At 45.4% G+C, this 12417-nt stretch overlaps 1 pseudogene; it reads left to right on the top strand.

The window, feature by feature from the left end:
• LOC101609818 overlaps positions 1–12417 on the top strand; it is a 65324-nt pseudogene that overhangs the window by 43965 nt on the left and 8942 nt on the right.

The following is a 12417-nucleotide window of genomic DNA, read 5'->3' as shown; positions in this document are numbered from 1 at the left end:
CCAGGTGCACAAGGGGGCGCACGCGTCTGGAGTTCGTTTGCAGTGGCTGGAAGCCCTGGCGCGCCCATTCTCTCTCTCTCTTTCTCTCTCTGTCTGTCTGCCTCTTTCTCTGTCTGTCACTTTCAAATAAATAAATTTAAAAAAAAAAAAAAAAAAAAAAAAAGACATATGCTTTTCAAAAATTATGTCTTCTAGGGCTGGAGAGATGGCTTAGCGGTTAAGCGCTTGCCTGTGAAGCCTAAGGACCCCGGTTCGAGGCTCGGTTCCCCAGGTCCCACGTTAGCCAGATGCACAAGGGGGCGCACGCGTCTGGAGTTCGTTTGCAGAGGCTGGAAGCCCTGGCGCGCCCATTCTCTCTCCCTCTATCTGTCTTTCTCTCTGTGTCTGTCGCTCTCAAATAAATAAATAAAAAAATTTAAAAAAAATTATGTCTTCTATATCAACATGTAGATTCCTCAAAAAACTAAAACTAGAACTGCCATATGTCCCAGATATACTGCTGCCAAATGACTATAAATTAACAAACCACAAAGATACTTACACGGCTATGTTTGTTATTGTACCATTCACTATAGCCAACATATGGAATCAAGCTAGGCATCCATGAACAGATAAATGGATAACGAAATTGTGGTATGGGGCTGGAGAGATGGCTTAGTGGTTTAGGCATTTGCCTGCAAAGCCAGGTGATCCCGTTTTGACTCTCCAGGACCCACATTAGCCAGATGCACAAGGGGGCACATGCATCTGGAGTTCGTTTGCAGTGGCTGGAGGCACTGGCATACGGATTTTCTCTCTCTCTGCTTCTTTCTCCCTCTCAAATAAAATAAATAAATAAGTAAATATTAGAAAAAGAAATTATGGTATATACACAGAATGGAGTTTTATTAAGCCATAAAGAAAAAATGAAATTATATTGTTAGCAAAATAATACAAATAAAAAGGAGACTGGAGATTATTGTATTAAACAAAATAAGCCAGATTCAGAAAATAGATAACGTATGTTTTCTTGCATATGTGGAACTGAGATTTAAACACACACAAATATGGGACATGGGGGCTGGAGGGATGGCTTAGTGGTTGAGGCGTTTGCTTACAAAGCCAAAGGACCTAGGTTTGATTCCCCATGACCCATGTTCCATGTTAGCCAGATGCACAAGAGGGTGCACACATCTGGAGTTCGTTTGCAGTGGCTGGAGGCCCTGGCATCCCCATTCTCTCTCTCTCTCTCTCTCTCTCTCTCTCTCTCTCTCTCTCTCCCTCTTTCTTTGTCCAATAAATAAATAAAAATAAAAAATATTTAAAAACATATGGGACATGGAAGTAAAAGAGAGAAAATACAAAGGTGAAAAGGGATCTAAAGGGAGACATGAAGGAAAAACAACAGAAGGTAATGGGAATGGAAGAAAAAATATATCATGTTTTATATGTGGAATATAGATTTAACTATAGACATACATACAGCATGAAAGCAGAGAGGGAACTATTTGGGAGGAGAAACAAGAGGAAAGAGAAGAGGGTGGATATGAACAAAGTACAATAATATAGGTGTATAAAAATGGCATTATGAAGCCCATCATTTTGTGTGCTAATTAAAAAAAATATGAAAATCATACCTGCGGCTTCTGAGGAAAATGAGCTCATAGAAAACCAGTGTTGGGCTTGGGTGCTGTTCAGGGGCACAGCACCGGTCTAGCATGCATAAAGCCTTGGGTTTGATCCCAGCACCTCAAAAACCAAACCAAATCCATGTTGGCAAAGTAAAAGCCATGAGAGAGACACGGTGGTCATGCCACTTGCTCATTTATGATCATGTTCACCAGAGTCAGGTGAGCCATCTTATTTCAGCATTTATACCTGATCTCTGTGGTGTTTTCTTTTTCTTTTTCTTTATTTTGTTGTTGCCATTTTCACTTTGCCAGTACCAAGTTAAAGGAAAGAATTAGATGTTTCTTTTCTTTTTTAAAAAAATTCTGGTCTGAACATTGTCGTATTATTGGAACCACGTTTCTCATTTTGGGGTGCCATTTTCGCCCTGATAACCGATCATTCCCTAGTTTTCATATCTCATTGCCGAAGGGACTAACCTGGTTATCTCTGATTGCAGGCAATTCGAACTTTAAGTAAGCCTGTCTTTATCAACCAGTGTTCTAACAGCTGATTAATTAGAGCTGTGGAGATCCAGGGGAGGCCTTTATCTGAAGAGCAGCTCAACCATTAGCAAAGGGAACTTCCTTGTGCACCAGCAGCTCAGATAACAAGGTAAGATAATAATCCACAATCTGTCTTTGACTAATGCAAACAGAAGCACTCCCTCTTGGCCCAGCACAGGGACCAGGGAGAAAGGCTACCAGAGTCTCAAGATGCCGGTGGTCTTGAATAGCAAGACCCCTGCTCATTTTTGAGGAAGGGTTTTTACAGCAGGACCTTGCGGTCGCACTTGGCACAACTCGCATTTGAATGCTTACGTGATATGATATAGCCATTAGCTGTTTCGAGGGAAAGCAAGAGCCAGTAGCATCGGGCAGTGGCTAGGACCGGGTTGGCCTTATCAATTGGAAGTTAACCTGTGGGCCCCACAGCCAGTCCTCTTGTTAGCTACGTGCTATTGGACAAGTTCCTTACTATCCCTGGCCTCAGTTACATTTTCTGAAAAAATGGAGCTAATGGTAGTGCCTGCCTTTTGGGGTTATGGTGAGAATTAAGTCAGCCAACAGTTTTAGAATCGTCTCTGACACATGGAAAATGCACCACAAATGCTAATGGCATTGCTAAGGAAAGAGGCAAGGAATCTGGGTCCTTCAAACCCTGGTAGAGCTGACCAGAGATTATTAAGCACAAACAGACAGGACCTGCGGCTGTGGCGTCAGGCCCAGACTTTTATAACGACCAGCATTTCAGGGCTTAGGTCCATAGCCACCATCATTGTAATGAACTAACATCGCTTTAAGCATTTATACATATCCATATGTCCAACCTTCCCAGCATCTATGAGATCTATGAGGTAGGTGCTCTTTTTTTTTTTTTTTTCCTCAGCTGATGGAGTGGAAACTCAAGAACTGGGATGGGGATGGCTTACCCAAGGTCAAGGTCCCAAAGATTGTAGTGACAAAGGATTTCATTCCAACAGCCTGACCACAGACTACCGCCCTTACCCAATCACTGCCGCTGGAGTGCGTGTTGGTGCACTCGTATCTTCCATGGGTGTGCAGAGGTGAAGAGATTGGGGACCAGGAACCTGAGACTCAGGGATAATTGGGTCAAATTTCACTGTGAGACCTTCCCAGAATTCTGTTCATTACATCGGCAGCTTTTTGTTGGGCAATTTGGGGTGAAGAGAACCATGTGGCTGGCGACCCAGGAATGATGTGACTTTTTTGCCATTAGGGATCCTCTCTGGCCCTGTGTTGGAGCACAATACTCCTTATGGAGAAGAAGAGACCAGGAGGCTGCAGCTTGAGGAATATTTAGCTTAGCCCATAATCTCCCCAGCAGTGGAGAAGTGTATGTGTGCAGAAATCTGACTTGCTTACCTAATTGCCTTTATTTACATACTAAGTAAAATTCTTTACCTTTGTATGTGTGTGTGTTGTGTATGTTTATACATGTGTGGGTGCATCTGTGTGCACACATGCATATGAATATTTATGTGTAGAGGACTCATTGGTGGTGGTCCTTAAGAATGCAGTCTGGGGCTGGAGAGATGGCTTAGCAGTTAAGCGCTTGCCTGTGAAGCCTGAGGACCCCAGTTCGAGGCTCGGTTCCCCAGGTCCCACGTTAGCCAGATGCACAAGGGGGCGCACGCATCTGGAGTTTGTTTGCAGAGGCTAGAAGCCCTGGCACGCCCATTCTCTCTCTCCCCCTCTATCTGTCTTTCTCTCTGTGTTTGTTGCTCTCAAATAAATAAATAAATAAATTTAAAAAAAAAAAAGAATGCAGTCTGCTTCTTTTGAGATGGGGGTCTTTTATCGGCCTGAAGGTCACCAGTTAGGCCAGACTCCCTGGCCAGCAAGCCCAAGGACTCCTACTGCCTTGACCTCCCATGTGTTAGGATTACAAGTATAATATAGGTATGTTATCATCATGGTAGGAAATTTTTACTTGGGTTCTGAGGATCAAACTCAGGTCCTCATGCTTAGAAGACATGAACTGTACTAATGTGCTATCTCTCCAGCTTACAGAATTTTATTATATTATTATTGTTATATTAAATGGTACGTTCATGTAGCTTCAAAACATTTGGATATAGAGGGATGGAATACATCTTCTCAGTCACCCCAAAAGTGCGGAAGTGGGCATCTTGTATTATACCTCCACAGGTAGGACTGTCTCTCCAGCTATTGGCCTGCTAACCTGTCCTTCCTTTCCCTTTGAAACTTGCACAGGAGAAGTAGAGGGATTGCGTCTCACCTCCAAATACAAGCCCAGCACACAGGAGGCCACTCTTGGGCAGTTGGTTAGCAATTAGTCATTGAATCAAGATGGAATACTTATAAAGGTTGATTCAAATGAATTATCGTGGGCTGGTGAGATGGCTTAGTAGTTAAGGCATTTGCCAGCAAGTCCAAGGGACCCAGGTTTGATTCCCCTGTACCCACATAAAGCCGTATGCAGATGGTGGCACATGTATCTGGAGTTCGTTTATAGTTGGCTAGAGGCCCTGGTGCTCCAATTCTCTCTATCTGCCGCTCTCTCTGTGTTAAATAAATGAATATGAACAAATGAATTATTGTTACAGCTAAAGATAGAGTGTGAATTAGCAATTTTAGCTGCTGAAAGCAAGTGATACTATGCCAAGGTTGAAATAAGGAAAACCCCAAAGGGAGTAGAGTAAGCCAAGAAAATGCTTAGAACAAGAGTTTCACCACTTGGAAAGAAGCAATGTGTCATTTGCACTCAAGATTACTTCTCTTGGGCTGGAGAGATGGCTTAGTGGTTAAGCGCTTGCCTATGAAGCCTAAGGACCCCGGTTCGAGGCTCGATTTCCCAGTACCCACGTAAGCCAGATGCACAAGGTGGTGCATACATCTGGAGTTCGTTTGCAATGGCTGGAGGGCCCTGGTGCATCCATTCTTTCTCTCTGCCTCTTTCTCTCTCTGTCATTCTCAAATAAATAAAAATAAAAATTTTTTTTAAAAAAAGATTACTTCTCTCCCTCCTTTTGTAGAGGTAGGGTCTCGCTCTAGCCCAGGCTGACCTGGAATTCATTATGTAGTCTCAGGCTGGCCTGGAACTCACTGTGATCCTCCTACCTCTGCCTCCCACGTGCTGGGATTAAAGGTGTGCGCCACCACGCCCGGCTCTTCCCCTTTTATATGACATTAAATGGCCTGTGGCAGTAGAACTCACAGAACTTCTGTTAGCGATGTTTCTCTAAATACAAAATACGTTTATTAATTTCAGGGAAGGTTCTAGTCTAAGCCTTGACTTCTTAATGCTTCTCTCCATGCTAGGAAATCCTAAACCACTTTTCTTCCTGAGTTTCTCAAAAGACCCACCTCCGCTCACCTGGTAGATGCATCAAAGGGACTAACTGACCCCTCAGGACATATCCCCAACTCCAATCCCTCAACTGTGACGGAATGTCGCGTCAATTATAGAGGAAAGTTGGCAGACGAGCGGAGCTACGAGACTTGAGGAATCCTGAGTAAACATCCAAGAAGAGCCTCACGTGGACAGGTCTCTGGGCCGGCAGGGTCTCAGGCCCCCTCTCCTTCCAGGAATATCCAGTTACAGAATAAATAACAAGAAGGTAGAAGACTTCTGCAGGTGAAACCCAATGGGATGTTAAAAACATGAGGTTGGGGTGGGGGGGAGGTTCTGCCCAGGTCCTGTGACATTAACACGTTCTCTGTGGCGTTTCCTAATAATGAAAAAACCCAGAAAATGACACGGCAGAGAAAAATACTTTCTGAGGAACAGCAAAAATAAGCATTATTAGTGTCGGGAATACCTCCAAAGAGAGGACATTTACAGAGTATTTCTTTGTTGAATTCCCATGTAGCTACTAAAAATCACCAAGACCCGGGCGTGGTGGCGCACGCCTTTAATCCCAGCGCTCAGGAGGCAGAGGTAGGAGGATTGCTGTGAGTTCAAGGCCAGCCTGAGACTACATAGTAAGTTCAGGTCAGCCTGGGCTAGAGTGAGACCCTACCTTGAAAAACAAAACAAAACAAAACAAAACAAAAAAAATCACCAGGGGGCTGGCAAGGTGGCTCAGTGGGTAAGGCACTTGTGATGTCAACATGAGGACCTGAGTTTAGATCCTCAGCGTCCATGTAAATGCTGGAGGCAGCGGCAGATGCTTCAGGTCCCAGTGCTGAGGAGGGAGAGAGAGAAAGGCTCTAGCACTCACTGGCTATTTAGTCTACCTGAATTATCAAAATAAGTTCTGGCTTCGAGAGAGAACCTGTGTCAAAGAATAAGGTGGGGAGGACTGGAGAGATGGCTCAGCGGTTAAGGTGCTTGCCTGCAAAGCCTAACAACCTGGGTTCGCTTCCCCAGTGCCCACGTGAAGCCAGATGCACAAAGCAGTGTGTGCATCTGGAGTGGCTAGAGACCCTGGCACACCCATTCTCTCTCCCTCTCTCTTTGAGTCTGTGTCTCTCTGTTGCAAATAAATAAAATAAAATAAGATAAAAAATAAGGTAGAGAGCAGTCAAGTACAACATTGAACTCTGGCCTCCACACACACCTACACACACATATGAACCTCCACACATATGAACATGTACATATGCAAATACACACACACGATCACTTATGAAAATATTCAGCAAAAGGAAAAAAAATCATGATACATTGTTAGGGTTATAAAGTGGGAATACCTGAGTTCAGATCCCAAGGCCCCACATGATTTTTTTTAAACTTAAAAAAAAATGAGACTTAAGAGAATTATTTGCATGTGAACTGGTATGAAACAGTCTAGAAGTGATGTACCAAACGGTAAATTAGCAGTTGTACGATTTTCAGGTCTTCTGGACTAGCATGTCTGACTTTTATATGAACTGAACTAAATTCTGTTTAAAAAATCACTGTTACAGGGCTGAAGAGATGGCTTAGTGGTTAAAGTGCTTGCCTGCAAAACCTAAGGATCCAGGTTCGAGTCTCTAGGACCCACGTAAGCCAGATGCAGAAGGTGGTTCAAGTGTCTGGAGTTCGTTTACAGTGGCTAGAGGCGCTGACGTGACCATTCTCTCTCTCTCTCTCTTTCTCTCTCTCTCTGGGCCTCTTTCCCTCAAATAAACAAATATATAAATAAAATATTAAGAAAAAAATCATTATTGCAGAGTTAAGTGATGACTCCCCGGTTAAGTGGGTTTCCTGTGTAAGCATGAGGGCCCGAGACTGCCCGAGTTCAAATCTCTGGATATAACAACCCAGCTGGGCATGGCTGCGCGCGCCTGTAACTCCAGTCCACAGGGACAGGGACCCGCGACTCTGCAGAGCACAGAAAGAAGTGGCTCAGCTCCAAACAAGGCCCGGAAGCAGAGCCATGGAGCAGGACACACAGCGTTCCACGCTGGCCACCACAGGCAAGTGACCCCTGTGCTGCCCGCAAGGTCCCACACGGGCACACACACCACACACATCACATTACACACGCTTCTTGTGCACACCCACACATGCAAAACTAAACATAAAATAAAATGAAATTTGGGCTGGAGAGATGGTTTAGCAGTTAAGGAGCATGCCTGTGAAGTCTAAGGACCCAGGTTCGATTCTCCAGGTCCCACGTAAGCCAGATGGACAAGGTGGCGCATGCATCTGGAGATTGTTCGCAGTGGCTGGAGGCCCTGGGGCGCCCATTCTCTCTTTATCTCTCTCTTTCTCCCTCTCTCTGTCTTAAATAAATAAATAAATAAATATAGCCAGGTGTGGTGGTGCACGCCTTTAATCCCAGCACTCGGGAGGCAGAGGTAGGAGGATTGCCGTGAGTTCGAGGCCACCCTGAGACTCCATAGTGAATTCCAGATCAGTCTGGGCTAGAGTGAGACCCTACCTTGAAAAGCCAAATTAAAAAATAAAAATTATGATAAATAAATAATTAAGTAAAAATAAATCTTTAAAAAATAGAATTTTAAAATGTTTGCATTCATTGTCCCCAGAAATTGCATGCTCAGAGGACACAGAGAGCAGTCAATTAGCACCCACACCCCACAGTTAATTTCCTTTGTTTCTGAGGTGATTTCTCACTCTCCACAGCTGTTCCCTTGGCTATGACCATGCTTGAAGCCAGAGCGGCAAAGCCTGCTTTTGTTGATTCTGCCCAAATGTACTTTGAGTTTCTACCTGGGAATGTTTCTTATTTCGGTTCTCATGGGAGTTTTCTCTCTTTATTCTCTTTAAATATTTGTATATTCAGGGCTGGGGAGATAGCTCCCTAGATAAAGTGCTTGCCTTGCAATTATAAAGACATGAAGTCAATCTCTAGAACCCATATTTTTTTAAAAAAAAATGCAGCCAGATGCAAAAAATGGTACCTGCATCTCGAGTTCCTTTGCAGTAGCAAGAGGCCCTTGTGTGCCCCTTCTTTTTCATGCTTTCTCTCTGGTAAATAAATTTTTAAAAATGTTATGTGGGGGCTGGAGAGATGGCTTAGCGGTTAAGCGCTCGCCTGTGAAGCCTAAGGACCCCGGTTCGAGGCTCGATTCCCCAGGTCCCACGTTAGCCAGATGCACAAGGGGGTGCACGCATCTGGAGTTCGTTTGCAGAGGCTGGAGGCCCTGGCGCGCCCATTCTCTTTCTCTCTCCCTCTATCTGTCTTTCTCTCTGTGTCTGTTGCTCTCAAATAAATAAATAAATAAATAATTTAAAAAAAAAATGTTATGTGGGGCTGGAGAGATGGTTTAGTGGCTAAGACACTTGCCTGCAAAGCCATCGGACCCAGGTTCATTTCCCCAGGACCCACACAAGCCAGATGCATGAAGTGGTGCATGTGTCTGGAGTTTGTTTGCAATGGCTGAGGGCCATGGTGGGCCCAATGTCTCTCTCTACCTCTTTCTTTCTCTCATCTAAATTAAAAACAAATAAATAAAAACTTTGAAAACATGTTATATGGTTGAGCTGGGGAAATAAAACACTTGCTTGCTATACAAGTGTTAGGACCTGAGTTCAGTTTCCTAGCAATTTTATAAAGGTTGGGGTGAGTGTGACAGCTCACCTGTAATCCCAGCACTGGGGGCAAACCAGTCAGCTAGACGAGCAAAATTGGTGAGCTCTGGGTTCAAGTGAGAGACTCTGCCTCACCTAAGTAAGATACAGAATGGCAGAGGAAGGCACTACCTCCGTTGGTACACATGTGTGCCCGTACAATGTACACACACACATGCACACATAAAGACAATACTGGGGGCTGGAGAGACGGCTTAGCGGTTAAGTGCTTGCCTGTGAAGTCTAAGGACCCCAGTTGGAGGCTTAATTCCCCAGGACCCACGTTAGCCAGATGCACAAGGGAGGCACACTCTGGAGTTCGTTTGCAGTGGCTAAAGGCCCTGGTGTGCCCATTCTTTCTTTCTCTCTCTCTCTCTCTCTCTCTCTCTCTCTCTCTCTCTCTGCCTCTTTCTCTCTCTGCCTGTCACTTTCAAATAAATAAATAAAAATAAACAAAAAAAAAATAAAAGAAAAAAGAAAATACTGGGCCTGAGCTTGTGCCTGTAATCCCAGCACTAGGGAGGCAGCAATTGGAGGATCTCTGGTGCTTGCTGGCCAAGTGGCCTGGCCTCACTGGTGAGCTCTGGGCCAATGGGAAACCCTATCTCAGAAAAGGCAGACAGTGTCTGAAGAACAACACATGAGATTGTCCTTTGTCCCCACCCCCCCACACACACTGTCACTCATGTGTACCTGAACACACACAAGCAAAAAATATATATGTGAAGACATATTTGTGATTAGGTCATGACTGTCCACTATGTTTGTCTGTATACTTATTTTAGGCCCAGCACAGGGTGTTGCTACATATATATGGTCATAGTGACAAGCTGGTTAGACTGTCCCCAGGATACGGAGCTCCTGCGTCCCTTCCATCAGTGCCAGGTCCGGGTGACTGGAAACACTCAGCAGGATCATGGTGACAGCCTACTTTGCTTCCGCGTCCCTTCCCCCCACTTCTTCAGTGTACCCTGCTCCCCACATTGGTCAAAGCTCCAGGCACACAGGTTCTCAGAACCCCAGAGAGGCACGGTTGCTCTGTCCTTTTAGCTAACCTTCCATGGCTGGCGAGACCAGCTGCACGGAGCTGTGGTCTTTGAAGCAAAAGGCTGCACACTAAGAAAGATCCCGTGCTGGGCCTCTCGCTCTGAAGTTGCTGCCTTTAAATTCTTAATTTTGAATAAAAGTTGCTGCATTTTTGTTCCTCACTGGGCCTGCATATTAGGTAGCTGGCTTCTGTCATTTTGGACTTCAGGCGGAGATTCGTGTGGAGATGTTGTGGAAAGAAAACGAGACTTGAAGTCGGGAAGTCCCACGTTCGAATCTCAGCTCTGCTACCCCATGTGTGACATCTTGGCTGGAGTTGCTTGACCTCCCCAGGTGTCAGTTTCCTCATCCATAAAATAGGTATAGAGACACCTGCTCTACAGAGCTGACGTCCTAAAACTGCATGTGAGACACTGATTGATAGTATTGTACATTAATGTTGAATAATTGTGGCTTCAAGACATTGCTCTCCCTAAATATAACCTTCTGTGAGTGTGCAGGGGAAGGGGGTGCATGTGTATAAGGATTGGGCTTGCAGGTGAAGGCCTGAGGACTTAGGGAGTCATCCCTCAGATGCCATCCACCTTTTTAAAAAAATGTATTTTATTCATTTATTTATTTATTTGAGAGTGAGAAAGAAGCAGAGAGCGAAAGAGAGAGAACGGGCGCGACAGGGCCTCCAGCTACTGCAAACAAACTCCAGATGCATATGCCGCCTTGTGCATTTGGCTGACGAGGGTCCTGGTGAATCAAACTGGGGTCCTTTGGCTTTGTAGGCAAATGCCTTAACCGCTAAGCCATCTCTCCATCCCCCCCATCCACCTTTTTTTGAGGCAAGGTTTCTCACTGACCCAGAATTTACCAAGTAAGCTAGTCTGTCTCTGGCCAGCGAGCCCTAAGCATCCACATGTCTCTGTCTCTGCCTCCCCAATGCTGGGATTACAGGCTTCAGGCACCATGCCCGTGTGTGTGTGTGTGTGTGTGTGTGTGTGTGTGTGCACAATTAGACATGTGGAGGCCAGAAGTTAATATACGATGTCTTCCTTGATCACTCTCCACTTTGTTTACTGGAAGCAGGGTTTCTCACTTGAATCCTGAATTGGTCAGCTTGGCTAATCTAGCTTGCCACGGTGCTGAGATTGCACGCAGACGGTGGCACGTGTCCAGGCAGCATCTATGAGGGTGCTAAAGATCTCAACTCAGGTCCTCACACCTGTGCTTTGTTCACTGAGTGATCTCCCCAGCTTGATTAAAACAACTTTACAGTTTTCTGTTGTCTTGGTCATTCTCTCTCCCTCTTTCTGGAGATAAGGTCTCATGTAGCCCAGGCTAGCCTCAGACTCACTGTGTGGCTGAGAATGATTTTGAATTCCTGACCCTCCTGCCTCCATTCCCTGAGTGTTGGGGTTACAGGGGCGTGTTTGCCGTGTCTGGCTGGTGTGGGGCTGGGATTTGAGGCAGGACATCATTCAAGCACTCTATCATCCAAGTGGCATCTCCTCTCTCAGCCATTCTCAACGCTAACACCTCTCCAGGGTGGTGAAGTCTGACAGAGCAATTGGAGTTAGTGAGCGGCTGTGGGCAATGGAGATGGAGAAATTCTGAACTGGAGGCTTAGAAGTGATTTATCAGCACAGTTTCCCAGCTTAACCAGCAGGCTTGGTCCTAAACACCAGCCTCCCATGCCCACTTGCTAGGCGCACTAGGGGAAGGCAGCCCATCACCACATACACCCTTGGTGCTGAGAACTCTTCTAGCATTTGTGAGTTCACAGAAGGGCATTTCTTCAGGGACTAGGATGGACCCTGGACATCAGGAGGGAAGCGCAAAGGGTGAGGTCTCTGGTCCCTGCGAGCCGCTCTGAAAAGACAAGAATGGAAATATCGGCCTGGAGAGATGGCTTAGCAGTTAAGCACTTGCCTGTGAAGCCTAAGGACCCTGGTTCGAAGCTCAATTTCCCAGGACCCACATTAGCCAGATGCACAAGGGGCGCACACGTCTGGAGTTCGTTTGCAGTGGCTGGAGGCCCTGGCATGCCCATTCTCTCTCTCTAATAAATAAATTAAAATAAACAAAATAAGAAGAAAAGAAAGCAGTGGAGGGCTGGAGAGATGGCTCATCAGTTAAGGAATTTGCCTGCAACCCAGGTTCAGTTCCCCAGGATCCATGTAAAAAGCCAGATGCACGCATCTGGAGTTCATTCACAGTGGCTATAAC

The sequence above is a fragment of the Jaculus jaculus genome, chromosome 11 (assembly GCF_020740685.1).
Source record: "Jaculus jaculus isolate mJacJac1 chromosome 11, mJacJac1.mat.Y.cur, whole genome shotgun sequence".
In the NCBI taxonomy this organism is placed as follows: domain Eukaryota; kingdom Metazoa; phylum Chordata; class Mammalia; order Rodentia; family Dipodidae; genus Jaculus; species Jaculus jaculus.
This window is presented reverse-complemented; position numbering and strand designations above follow the sequence as displayed.